Source organism: Mercurialis annua, linkage group LG6 (assembly GCF_937616625.2).
Source record: "Mercurialis annua linkage group LG6, ddMerAnnu1.2, whole genome shotgun sequence".
Taxonomy (NCBI): Eukaryota; Viridiplantae; Streptophyta; class Magnoliopsida; order Malpighiales; family Euphorbiaceae; genus Mercurialis; species Mercurialis annua.
In genome coordinates, this window is record NC_065575.1 from 32545839 (window position 1) to 32560151 (window position 14313).

Genomic DNA, 14313 nt, shown 5'->3' on the forward strand with positions numbered 1-14313 from the left:
TTTAATTTAATTATATCGGAAATTCAACAATAAAATTTAATGAGTCAATTAGCGGGATTAAAGGAATTAATTTTGACAATTTGGATGTGGATACATTTTGGGGCTAAATTGTAAATTTTGAAAAGTTTAGGGGCTAAAGTGCAAATTAGCCAATTAAGCCCGAAAATAGAGATTTGAGGATTTTCGATGGAAATCTATATTTTAAGATTAGTATTATTTATTCGGAGATAAATAATACGTATTTGAATTAATAGAAAGATTAATTGAATAAGTTTTGGATTAAATTGAAACATTTGAAAAATTTCAAGGACCAAATGGCAAATTAGCCATTACATATGTATAATCCCAAACCTTCAGAATGAAGGTTACAGAACCTTCATCTCCTTTCTCCTTTCTTTCGTTCTCAACGGCGATAACGTACGGTTCGTCGCGCGGTTTCCGTTTCTCGTCCGTTTCCGACGTTTTATAACTCCAATTGATCGTATTCTCAAGGCGAATCACGGTAAGCTTGACGTTTTACCGTTTCCTTAATTATATTTTGAGTTATATCGATTCAAAGTTTTAGGCCACGAAACGATTTTATCGTTTTATCGAGTTTAGGATTGATATATAACGTTTTGAGCTTAGAATACGCGTTTTGGTTGAGTTTGGAGCGTTTTTTCGTATATAGCAGGTCGGAAACCCCGGAAATCGATTCCGGGGGATCGTGCACGACAGTACACGATCGTGTACTTGTGGTACACGAACGTGTACTTGTGGTACACGAACGTGTACCATCAATGGTACACGAACGTGTACTAAGGTACACGAACGTGTACCATCATATGGTACACGAACGTGTACCTCCCTGCACGAGCGTGCACCCTTCGATTCTCGCACCCTGAATCTTCGTACCTCGACTGAATTAATGGAATTTACGTATTGAATCGGAAATCGAATAGTAGTTAACCTAATGAGGTTATAAGAAGATTGAATTGGAAGTAATTTACGATCCGTAAACGAGTTTGATATCGTTTAATGGGATATGCGTGAGAAGCACGACGATTAATGAAAGTAAAATGTGTCGAATCTTGAGTCTAGAGTCAGTCTTAGAATAGGATTCTGATATGAGTCAAATGTTTTGAAATTGTTTTAGATCCAGCGAGGCAAGAAGGAGCTGGACCAGGAGTTCGGGAAGCTTGACGTTTCTAAAGCCCCGACGTATTTTTGGATAAGCGTTTTCTGTGAGTTTATATGATTTGCTTTTAAAGTATTTATTTAAGCAATTATTTTATATTGCTTATTAATTGAACCGCATGTTTTATATGTGAAACTTTTATACGAACTGCATATGCTTGATTTGAAACCAGTATTGATCCGATGGAACGTGCTACCTATTGGGCGACAATAGGACTGTGTGATCACCAGTTTTTGATATAACTCAGCTGGGAGCTGATGATGAATATGAAACTTACAATTGGGTTATGATTTCGATACGAGAGTGAACTCGGCTACGGTGTAGCCTGGAAGTCCCCGTATCTAGTGGCTGGGCCACCAGCGAATTGGACTCGCAATTGATATTTATGATTGAGTTGATCGATTGATTATTAGTATGTTTGAGGATTAAGGTTTCAATCGGATCCTGTACTTGGTTGCATATGATTGATTACGGTTTTATGTTTTAGTTGAATACTTATTAGTAAATGTATGAACTCACTCAGTATATCCCAATATACTGACCCCTCACAGATTTCCTTTCAGGATAAAGACGCTTTGAAGCAACGGACTTCTATCCTACTCCCAGAAGTCTGTATTTTTAGTATGTAAAGAAACATTACTTTACTCTTAGAGCTGCAGTAGATAAGTATTTTGTCAGTCAGCTTGTATATAAAGTTTTCTGTAAATATTACTTTAACGTTTTAAAGTTTTAAACGTTTTACGCTTGCTGCGTTATATAATATTATGACTGCCAGAGGATATGTGTGCCTGGCATGTGTGCTTCTGCATGACACGTGTTTACTTAAGTCATGCATGACGTTTACATTTCGCGAAAAATTATTTTACGTTTTTAGGCTTGCTACGGGTTTCGGAGCAACCACTCCCATTCCCTAGCGCCGGTCTCGGCCCTGAGATTGGGTCGTGACAATGTTGGTATCAGAGCATGGTCCAGTTACCATTGCTTATGTCAGAAGAGTGATTGATTTTTTCCTAGGAATCTACTGCAGCACTTAGGACTCGAGTCTTGTCTTTGTTACGTATTCATTTGATTTTCAAATTTCCAGCTTTCCCTTTAGGATGTGAGTCTGTCATACGTATTTGTTCGCATGTGATGAGATGCGCGTTTATTACGATGTGCGTTTGCGATAATATGCGATTATGTGGCTAAGTATCGCTGTTTGTCTTGGTCAGGATGTCTGACCAACGACAAGAAGTAGAGCGAGCTGCCGCTGCAGCGCGAAATGTTATAGAAGGGGCGCATGACGTCCATCCAGAAGCTCAAGATGAGTCTTCTGTTCAAGGAGGAGGAGGTGGCCAAGAGGCCCAGGCGCATGCACCTGGAGTGCAAGCGCAAGCCCAGCAACCTAATGTTGTGGGTTTTGATCTGAATCAGTTCCTTACGGGAATTGCGGCTATGCAAGCTAATCAGGCAGAGGTGCAGAATATGCATCGTGAACAACTTCAACAGCAACAGCTACGCAATGTTGCTTTCACTGATCGAGATATCGTTTTGGCTTATATGCGCCTCAAGCCAACTAAGTTTGACAGTACAGGCGATGCTCTCGATTTCCTCGAAGAAGTAGAACGTAATGCTCGACGCCTGCAAGCTAATGAGAGACAGACCATCATTATGGTGGAAATGTCATTGAAAGGACCTGCGAAAGATTGGTTTCAGCAGCATATTCAGCCAACCATGGATACTATGACCTGGGCTGAATTTGCAAACCACTTTAGGGAATACTTTTTACCATATGCGGTGACAGAGAGTTATCGTAGTCAGTGGTTGACCCTGAGTAGAGGCAATCGATCTGTGCAAGAGTATGTAACGGAGTTTACCAGAGTGAGTAGGTTTGCACCAGACCTGACTACAGACCCTGTTAGAGTGAACTCGAGGTTTGTAGAGGGTCTAGGAGCTGAATTTGTGAGTCTGGCGTCTGATATCGGAAGAACCTTAGTGAAACTGATTGATAGTGCTAGGCAAATGGAAGTTTCTCTGATCCGTTTTGGAAGAATTCCGGACCCTTCCAATGTTGCACCTGTGAGAGATAATACGTTTCGCAGCGTGCAGAGCGCACCTACCCGATCATATGCTGGGAGTTATTCTCGACCTCCATCACGTCAACAGAGAAATAAGAGAGCTCGGTATGGAACTAGAGTCAGTACTTCAGGCACCGAATTTAGTGCCAGATCGATGAGTGACATGGGAGGTGGAGTTCCTTTATGTCTGAACTGTAATAGGAGGCACTACGGCGCGTGTTACACTGCTAATGGAGCATGTTTTAATTGTGGTCAACGGGGCCATTTCGCTAGAGACTGTCCGAGGCAGATGCCCCAAGGCTCAATGACTACTGTAATACAGCCTTCTTATCAGCAGCAGAGAACCGCGCAGCAGATAGCGTCAGGATATGATCAGACAGGAAGTACCTTTACTGGCCAGAGAGGCCGTGGCTATGGAAATCGTGGAGGAAGAAATGGCGGAGGACGTGGAACTGGTCAGACTTCGCAGGCTGGCGGAAGTCAGGCTAGGGTCTTTGCACTGAATCCTCAGGAGGCTCAGGCTTCCAACGCAGTGGTGCAAGGTACCTTTCCTATCGCTTCTCAAGACGCATTAATTTTATTTGATCCGGGCGCTACGCATTCGTTTGTTTCGCCTAGTTTTGCTAGTAAGTTAGAAGTGCAACCAGCGTATCTTAGGAATCCCTTATCCGTAGCTACCCCAGTTGGAGAAAGTGTGGAAGTTAGTATCGTTTATCCGTCCTGTCCTGTGAAAGTTCAAGGACGAGATTTGTTAGTTGACTTGATTTTACTCGAAGTATTAGCTTTTGACGTCATACTAGGAATGGATTGGCTAGCTCAGCACTACGCTAATGTGGATTGCCGGAAGAAGACGGTGACGTTTAACACGCCTGGAATTGAAGCGGTTTCAATTCAGGGCGATAAGATGGAATCTTCTACGAGTATTATTTCAGCTATTAAAGCTTGTAGTATGTTGAAGAAGGGATGTCAAGGATTCTTAGCGGTAGTACGAGACGTGGAGAAGAAAAGTGTAAATTTAAGTGATGTGCCAGTTGTGTCGGAATATCCAGACGTTTTTCCAGAGGAATTACCTGGATTACCCCCAGATCGCGAGATTGAATTTTGCATCGAATTGGCTCCTGGCACGAAGCCGATATCGATACCTCCTTATCGAATGGCGCCAGCAGAGCTCAAAGAACTTAAGGATCAGCTAGAAGAATTGTTTGATCGTGGTTTCATCAGACCGAGTGTATCCCCATGGGGTGCACCAGTGTTATTTATGAAAAAGAAAGATGGATCGCTTCGACTATGTATCGATTATCGACAGCTGAATAAGGTGACGATCAAGAATAAGTATCCGTTACCTAGAATCGATGATTTGTTTGATCAGTTACAAGGAGCGAAGTACTTTTCTAAGATCGATTTGAGATCAGGTTATCATCAGCTAAAGATTCGCGATGATGATGTTCAAAAGACTGCTTTCCGAACTCGATATGGACATTATGAGTTCCTTGTTATGTCATTCGGATTGACGAACGCCCCAGCAGCCTTCATGGACTTAATGAATAGAATATTCAAACCGTACTTGGATCAGTTCGTGATCGTGTTTATCGACGATATTTTAATCTATTTTAGTACAGAAGAAGAGCACGCTCAACATTTGCGAATAGTATTACAGACACTAAGAGAGCATCAGCTTTACGCCAAATTCTCTAAATGTGAATTTTGGCTAACGGAAGTGGCTTTCTTAGGTCATGTGGTTTCACAAAGCGGCATTAAGGTTGATCCAAAGAAGATTGAAGCTGTGATAGAATGGAAACGGCCTGAATCAGTTACGGAAATTAGAAGTTTCCTTGGTTTAGCGGGATATTACAGACGATTCGTACAGGACTTTTCGAAGATCGCTGTACCTTTGACGAAGTTAACTCAAAAGAACGCGAAATTCAACTGGACGGATCAGTGTGAACTCAGTTTTCTGAAACTGAAGGAGTGTCTGACGACGGCACCAGTCTTAGCGTTACCAAAAGGAACAGAAGGATTCACAGTATACTGTGATGCATCAAGAGTTGGACTGGGATGTGTCCTTATGCAACATGGTCGAGTAATAGCGTAGGCGTCGCGACAGCTCAAGAAGCACGAAACGAACTATCCGGCGCATGATCTAGAGTTAACAGCGGTGATTTTTGCGTTAAAAATTTGGAGACATTATTTATACGGCGCTACGTGTGAGATCTTTACAGATCATAAAAGTTTGAAGTACATTTTTGACCAACGAGAGTTAAACCTCAGACAGCGGAGATGGATGGAGCTACTAAAAGATTACGACTGCACGATACAATACCATCCAGGCAAGGCCAACGTAGTGGCGGATGCATTAAGCAGAAAGTCGGCAGGAAGTCTCGCGCATGTTACAACGACGTGGCGGAGACCATTAATCAACGAGATTCATACGATGTTTAGCCAAGGAGTTGAGTTTGAGATCTCATCTCTCGGAAACCTAATGGCTCAGTTAACGATACGATCGACGTTGATAGATCAGATCAAAGAGTTGCAAGCAGACGACCCTCAATTGAAGCATCTAATTGAGGAAGTTCAACAAGGAAAGAGTCAAGATTTCAGTATCGTCAACGGAATCTTGAAATACGACAATCGAATGTGCGTTCCAGATATGGAAGATCTAAGACAAAAGATCATGGAGGAGACTCATGGAACGATCTATAGCGTTCATCCTGGTTCCACAAAGATGTACCACGACATCAAATCAACGTATTGGTGGAGCGGAATGAAGAAAGACATCGCAGAGTTTGTGGCGAAATGCCCGACTTGTCAGCAAGTCAAATTGGAGCATCAGCGACCTTACGGATTTCTTCAGCCGTTACCCATCCCGGAGTGGAAGTGGGAGCAGATCACGATGGATTTCGTAATCGGATTACCCAAGACGCAGAAAGGGTTCGACTCTATTTGGGTAATCGTGGATCGTTTGACGAAGTCAGCACACTTCATACCTATCAAGACGACGTATTCTGCAGCAAAGTTAGCAGAGATCTACATCGATAAAATCGTGAGCCTACACGGAGTTCCTGTGTCAATCGTTTCAGATAGAGGTTCCGTATTTACCTCTCATTTCTGGAAAAGCTTACAAGACGCGTTAGGAACACGATTGAATTTTAGCACTGTGTTTCATCCTCAGACAGACGGCCAGTCTGAGCGGACGATTCAAACGTTAGAAGATATGCTTCGACTTTGCGAATTAGACTTCAGAGGTAGTTGGGATACGTACCTACCTCTAGTCGAGTTTGCCTACAACAACAGCTATCATTCAAGCATCGAGATGGCTCCTTACGAAGCATTATACGGTCGCAAGTGTCGATCCCCTATCTGTTGGAATGAAGTCGGTGAACGAAAGCTCACTGGAACAGAGATCATCCAGATTACGTCAGAAAAAGTACCGTTGATAAAGCAACGTTTGAATACTGCTTCCAGTCGACAGAAGAGTTACGCGGACCCCAAGAGGAAGGATATCGAATTTCAGCTCGGAGACTACGTGTTTCTCAAAGTATCACCGATGAAGGGAGTAATTCGTTTCGGAAAGAAGGGTAAATTGGCTCCGAGATATGTCGGACCATATCAGATCGTGGAGCGTATAGGCTCAGTTGCCTATAAGCTAGACTTGCCACAGGAGATGTCGCAAGTTCATCCGGTCTTCCATATTTCCATGCTTCGGAAGTATGTACCAGACCCTTCTCGAATAATTCAACCACAAGTGGTGGACGTGAGCGAGGAACTAACTTACGAAGAACGGCCAGTGCAGATTGTCGATACGCAGATACGACAATTGCGAACGAAAAGAATTTCAATGGTGAAAGTTCTTTGGAGAAGTCAATCTGTAGAAGAGTGCACGTGGGAGACAGAAGAGGATATGAGGCAGAAATATCCATATCTGTTTACTCAAGGTACGTGGCTAATTTTAAATTCGAGGACGAATTTATTTTAAGGGGGGGTGAATGTAATACCCCAAAATATTTTAAGATAATTACGTCGTGCCACGTGTCGTGATTTCCGATAAATTAAATTAAGGAGAATTTAATTTAATTATATCGGAAATTCAACAATAAAATTTAATGAGTCAATTAGCGGGATTAAAGGAATTAATTTTGACAATTTGGATGTGGATACATTTTGGGGCTAAATTGTAAATTTTGAAAAGTTTAGGGGCTAAAGTGCAAATTAGCCAATTAAGCCCGAAAATAGAGATTTGAGGATTTTCGATGGAAATCTATATTTTAAGATTAGTATTATTTATTCGGAGATAAATAATACGTATTTGAATTAATAGAAAGATTAATTGAATAAGTTTTGGATTAAATTGAAACATTTGAAAAATTTCAAGGACCAAATGGCAAATTAGCCATTACATATGTATAATCCCAAACCTTCAGAATGAAGGTTACAGAACCTTCATCTCCTTTCTCCTTTCTTTCGTTCTCAACGGCGATAACGTACGGTTCGTCGCGCGGTTTCCGTTTCTCGTCCGTTTCCGACGTTTTATAACTCCAATTGATCGTATTCTCAAGGCGAATCACGGTAAGCTTGACGTTTTACCGTTTCCTTAATTATATTTTGAGTTATATCGATTCAAAGTTTTAGGCCACGAAACGATTTTATCGTTTTATCGAGTTTAGGATTGATATATAACGTTTTGAGCTTAGAATACGCGTTTTGGTTGAGTTTGGAGCGTTTTTTCGTATATAGCAGGTCGGAAACCCCGGAAATCGATTCCGGGGGATCGTGCACGACAGTACACGATCGTGTACTTGTGGTACACGAACGTGTACTTGTGGTACACGAACGTGTACCATCAATGGTACACGAACGTGTACTAAGGTACACGAACGTGTACCATCATATGGTACACGAACGTGTACCTCCCTGCACGAGCGTGCACCCTTCGATTCTCGCACCCTGAATCTTCGTACCTCGACTGAATTAATGGAATTTACGTATTGAATCGGAAATCGAATAGTAGTTAACCTAATGAGGTTATAAGAAGATTGAATTGGAAGTAATTTACGATCCGTAAACGAGTTTGATATCGTTTAATGGGATATGCGTGAGAAGCACGACGATTAATGAAAGTAAAATGTGTCGAATCTTGAGTCTAGAGTCAGTCTTAGAATAGGATTCTGATATGAGTCAAATGTTTTGAAATTGTTTTAGATCCAGCGAGGCAAGAAGGAGCTGGACCAGGAGTTCGGGAAGCTTGACGTTTCTAAAGCCCCGACGTATTTTTGGATAAGCGTTTTCTGTGAGTTTATATGATTTGCTTTTAAAGTATTTATTTAAGCAATTATTTTATATTGCTTATTAATTGAACCGCATGTTTTATATGTGAAACTTTTATACGAACTGCATATGCTTGATTTGAAACCAGTATTGATCCGATGGAACGTGCTACCTATTGGGCGACAATAGGACTGTGTGATCACCAGTTTTTGATATAACTCAGCTGGGAGCTGATGATGAATATGAAACTTACAATTGGGTTATGATTTCGATACGAGAGTGAACTCGGCTACGGTGTAGCCTGGAAGTCCCCGTATCTAGTGGCTGGGCCACCAGCGAATTGGACTCGCAATTGATATTTATGATTGAGTTGATCGATTGATTATTAGTATGTTTGAGGATTAAGGTTTCAATCGGATCCTGTACTTGGTTGCATATGATTGATTACGGTTTTATGTTTTAGTTGAATACTTATTAGTAAATGTATGAACTCACTCAGTATATCCCAATATACTGACCCCTCACAGATTTCCTTTCAGGATAAAGACGCTTTGAAGCAACGGACTTCTATCCTACTCCCAGAAGTCTGTATTTTTAGTATGTAAAGAAACATTACTTTACTCTTAGAGCTGCAGTAGATAAGTATTTTGTCAGTCAGCTTGTATATAAAGTTTTCTGTAAATATTACTTTAACGTTTTAAAGTTTTAAACGTTTTACGCTTGCTGCGTTATATAATATTATGACTGCCAGAGGATATGTGTGCCTGGCATGTGTGCTTCTGCATGACACGTGTTTACTTAAGTCATGCATGACGTTTACATTTCGCGAAAAATTATTTTACGTTTTTAGGCTTGCTACGGGTTTCGGAGCAACCACTCCCATTCCCTAGCGCCGGTCTCGGCCCTGAGATTGGGTCGTGACAATTATATTGTCTTATTTTTGAAGAATGTAAACTGAATTGTTTCAAAGATCTCATTTCTTATATAATATGTATTATATATGTATTTTTCAAATATAGATCTACAACATTACCTTGATAGTTTATGTTTTAATATTTTATTAGTTCATTTTTATTTATTTACTAGTACGAAGCCCTCGCGTTGTTTCGGGCAAATTTTTTTTTTAATTTACATACAACTCAAACAATGTAGTAATTATTTGCGGAATTCTCGAATATTAAAAACATAATTTTTTTTAAATAAAATTATTACAATTACAATTAAGGGTTTGTCACATTCTGCTAACACGAATGTTTATCTCACATTATTTTCATTATAATATTAAAAAGTATTTCAAACTAAATGCTACATTCAAAGAAGATCCATCACCAGTAAGTTGAAGAGATCGACGAACTCCCTAAAATGTTGCTGGAAGAAGCTGACTACAGTTGAAAAACTATCACAGTTGCAAAGAAATTGGACTTGAAGTTTCTTTCTTGCTAATTATGAAATTTATAAATAGATGAAATTACGTCATTATGGAAGCCAAGTTCGATTATCGTTCCTTTTTATTTTTGAATTTTAAAAGGTACTGATTTTATCCTAATCAATTGTGACTCAGAAAGTGGTTTAGACAAATGCAATGGAATCTTTAATAGGAAAATAAAGTAATAAATGTGCTAATTATATAGTAAAAATAAAAATATACATTATTAATTTTCATATTTATAATTCGTAATTTAAAAATATTGCAAGAGCTAATAAAGGTAGAACCTAAAATACAAAAAAACCTAAAAAAAAAAATTCTTTTGATGACAAATTAAACATACTAATGAGAAATAAAATTATAATTATAATAATTAAAACTAAAACCGATTTCATTTTGAATTGTTTTTAAAAGACTATAAAAAATTTGTAAAAGGAATGAAATAAATTATGTAGTGGAAACATATAGTAAAGTGAGTATATAAAGTAAAAGATATAGCCGTTTTATGACCGTTATATATAGCCGTTAATTTATTTAAATTTTGTCAGTTTGTTAGATAAAATACAGTGAAGTTAATTATATTAAAGTCAAAAGATAGATATAATTAATAATTACTATATTATTTATGTTGTTTTTATAAAATTTATTAAAAATGGCATAAACTAATAAAATAAATAATTAGTAATATTATATGAAAAATACAAATTTTATTTTTAAATTTATTAATTAATATTATTATTTGCCATGAATGATTTTATAAAATTATACTATTTATATTAATTTATTATAAAAGTTTTGATTAGTAAACATAGCTAGATATTTTAATTTTAAATGAATAAGGATACCCAACAATATAATTTAAACTTAGCAGGGAAACATTTTTAGCAAGAAAATAACTGTACTTTATAACACTTATATGAAAAGATAATTATACAGAAAGTGAAATTTAATAACTAAAAAATATAAAAATTAGTGGGATTTTTAAAAGAAAAAATATGGAGGCCAATTTTATACAAATGCAAATCTAATAACCAATATTAGTTTATAAACATTACATTAAAAGGATATTTTTATAATAAAAAACAAAGTTAGATTCCACATTTATTAATTTAAAAATAAAAACAATACCGCCTATTATAAGATTAACCATATAATGTTCATTATTCAAAAGACATATTCGGACATAACTTTAAAATTTAATTTTTAAATATATTTCATTTTAATCTTTTTTAGTAATTTATTATTTCTAATTTAATACAGTATATATTTCTCATGTAATCAACGGAATCAAAGGATTTGAGTGTAGATTAAATTTCAAATATGAAGGACGAAATCGTTGATAAAAACAAAAATGAGCGACAAAATCTTTGAGAAAAATAAAAATGAGGAACCATATAGTTTCGTTAACTAACGCCAAAAATAAACAGAAGGACTAATCGTTGGCAGAAACATATCATTTGATTTTTTTTAAAGGATTAAAGTGTGAGTTATAATAAATATGGAAAATTTTATAGTAATTTGTTTTTAAAATTTTCAAATAGTGGCTGTTTCGTCGATAAAATGACAAAATAAATGATTACATAAAGATACAATGGTAAAAAAATTGTAATTTTACATTGGTTTTTATGTAATTAAATTTGAAAGAGGTAGGGATTTGTGTAGAGTATAGTTAGAAATTGCCAAAAGACCAAAAACAATGTAACGTAATAAATAGAAATATAGATTTAAGTTAATATAAATACATCATAGATTGCTCATGTAATTATAATATAATTTATATTTTATATAATAAAATTATTGTTATGATATTTTTAATCTGGATATAAGAAAAAAAATAGTGAACATAGTAAAAGATTAGAAAGGGAGATATAGATTTAGTGACTTTTTTGTAAATAGAAGACATAATTATAGGAAATCGTAATTATAGATTGGTTCTTTTGAAAATAAATATGAAAAGGGAGGCATTTTTATGATGGTCAGCTGGAAATTACAAAAAAGGACACATAAAATATTATGGAAAAAGTAAAATTATAGGGATATAATGTTAATATATTAGCAGTGGCTATTTCGTAAGTAGAAAGACAAAGTTAATGATTATATAAAGACAAAATGGTCAAAAATGGTAAATTTGCATTGGTTTTGTCGTAATTAAATATGAAAGAGGGTGGTATTTATGTAGGAGATAGCTGGAAATGACCAAAAAGCCAACCAAAATATAAAATAAGAAAAAGAAAAAAAAGAGCTTAAAGGAGAAGTGAAGTTACTGTACAATGTACAGTGATTTTCACTTCAACTTTATATGTTTTATATAGATATATCATGTATATACATATTTGATATATCAATGATACATTATAGATATATCACCTGATACGTTATAGATGTACCACCGGTACATTATATATACATTATTGGTACATCATAAATACATCAATAATACATTATCGGTACATCTTTGATACATATAGATACATCAATCGATTTTTAAATTAGTGAAGTAGCTCATACAAGTGATAATTATATGCTAACGCTAGTTCATCTTTGATCACAAGTCAATTTAATTATTACGCTCGGGAGAGTGTTTGAAAATGAAACCATGAGTAAAGCATTCTCTCTTATGATACATTGCAGACTAAATTTTTTTAAAATTGTAAATTTTTTTTATAATATAAGTGTTAAGTTATGATACATTATAGATAATGTTTGATGTATAATTTATGCATTGCAATTTTTATATTAAAATAGATGGATTATTTAATATGTATTATTTATGTATCGTAGATGTATTATTAAAATTATATTTAATAAATATTATTTGTGTATTTCGATATGCGTTATGTATAAATAGTGTATCAAAAACATATTTTTGTGTATTTTGTACGCATTACATGATATCTATTGAAATTTTTTCTGATTTTTTGCTCAATTTTTTTATATAATTGATGGCACAATAGTGTATTTAATATTCTAGATTACAGTAGCAGAGAGAGATATTATTTGTGTATTTAATATGTATTTTTGGTGTATTTTAAGATGTACCATTAAAGTTGTATTTAATATGAAAAGATTATGAAGTAAATTGTGTCTGTTTGAATAGTTTTTAAGACGCATATATAATACTGTATATTAAAAATATAGTTTTGAGACACATAAATAATACATATAAATAATATAGTTTTGAAACACATAAATAATATATATTAATAATATATATATTTATTACTTTTATCAATGGTTATAGATTTGATGAAGGGGATAAATATTGTTATTAGTTCTTTTTTTTATATATCACATGTATATAAAGATGTTATATTGCTATTATTTATGCGTGAATTTTAATTAAACCATATGACACACACATATATATATATATATATATATATTTTAAGTTAATATATATTATACATACTGTTTAGAGACACATAAATAATACATATTAATAATTTATTTATTTATTTATTTTTATTTTAGAAAGATGAAAAAATAATAATAAATATGTCTTCGATACATATCTAATACATAACAGATACATATTTGATACATGTTCGAATAGTTTTGGCAGACTGACGCACGTGTAAGACGCGCGTCAGACGCGCTTCTGACGCATTTTGACAGCTGTTTGACGCGTTTTGACAGCTGTTTGACACATTTTTTTTTACTTTTTTTGTTATTTGAGTAAGACGTGTATTTTTTATTTAGTGGTTAGATATAAAATGTAAACTTTTTAAGTTTTTAGGTGTTAGTGTAATAAATAGTGTAATAAATGAGTTTAGCTAGTATTTTTGTAAACTTATTAATTTTTTTTGTATAGTTTTGTAATCTTCTTTTTTAATAAGGGGCGATGACAAAAGTACCTAAAATTTTAAAAATATTTACAAAAGTACCTGTAAACTATTTTTATTTACAAAAATACGACTGATTTAAAATTAATTACAAAAGTATCAAAAAATGAAAATTAATTACAAAAGTACGATTTGTATAATGTCGGTATAATTATGGTATAATTTTGGAATACTAAAACTATAAATCAAATAATTTAAAAATAATATTTGGTTTATTATTAGTATTATTTCAGTATATTTTCGGTATATCGATTATAATTTTTTATATATATTTTCTAGTTGATAACATGTATATTTTTTTTATATGTACTTTTCATTATAGTTGGTAATGAAATAGAGAATTTGTATTATTGTTGGTATAATTTTAGTATATTGTTAGGTTAATATTTAGTATGCGATGTGGTGTAATGTTGATGAAATAATATAATTTCAGTATATTTTGATGTGTACACTTTTGGTATACTGTTGGTATAATTTTGGTATATTATTAATTTAATTTTTAGTATACGATTTGATGAAATTTTGGTAAATTTTCATTTAATATTAATA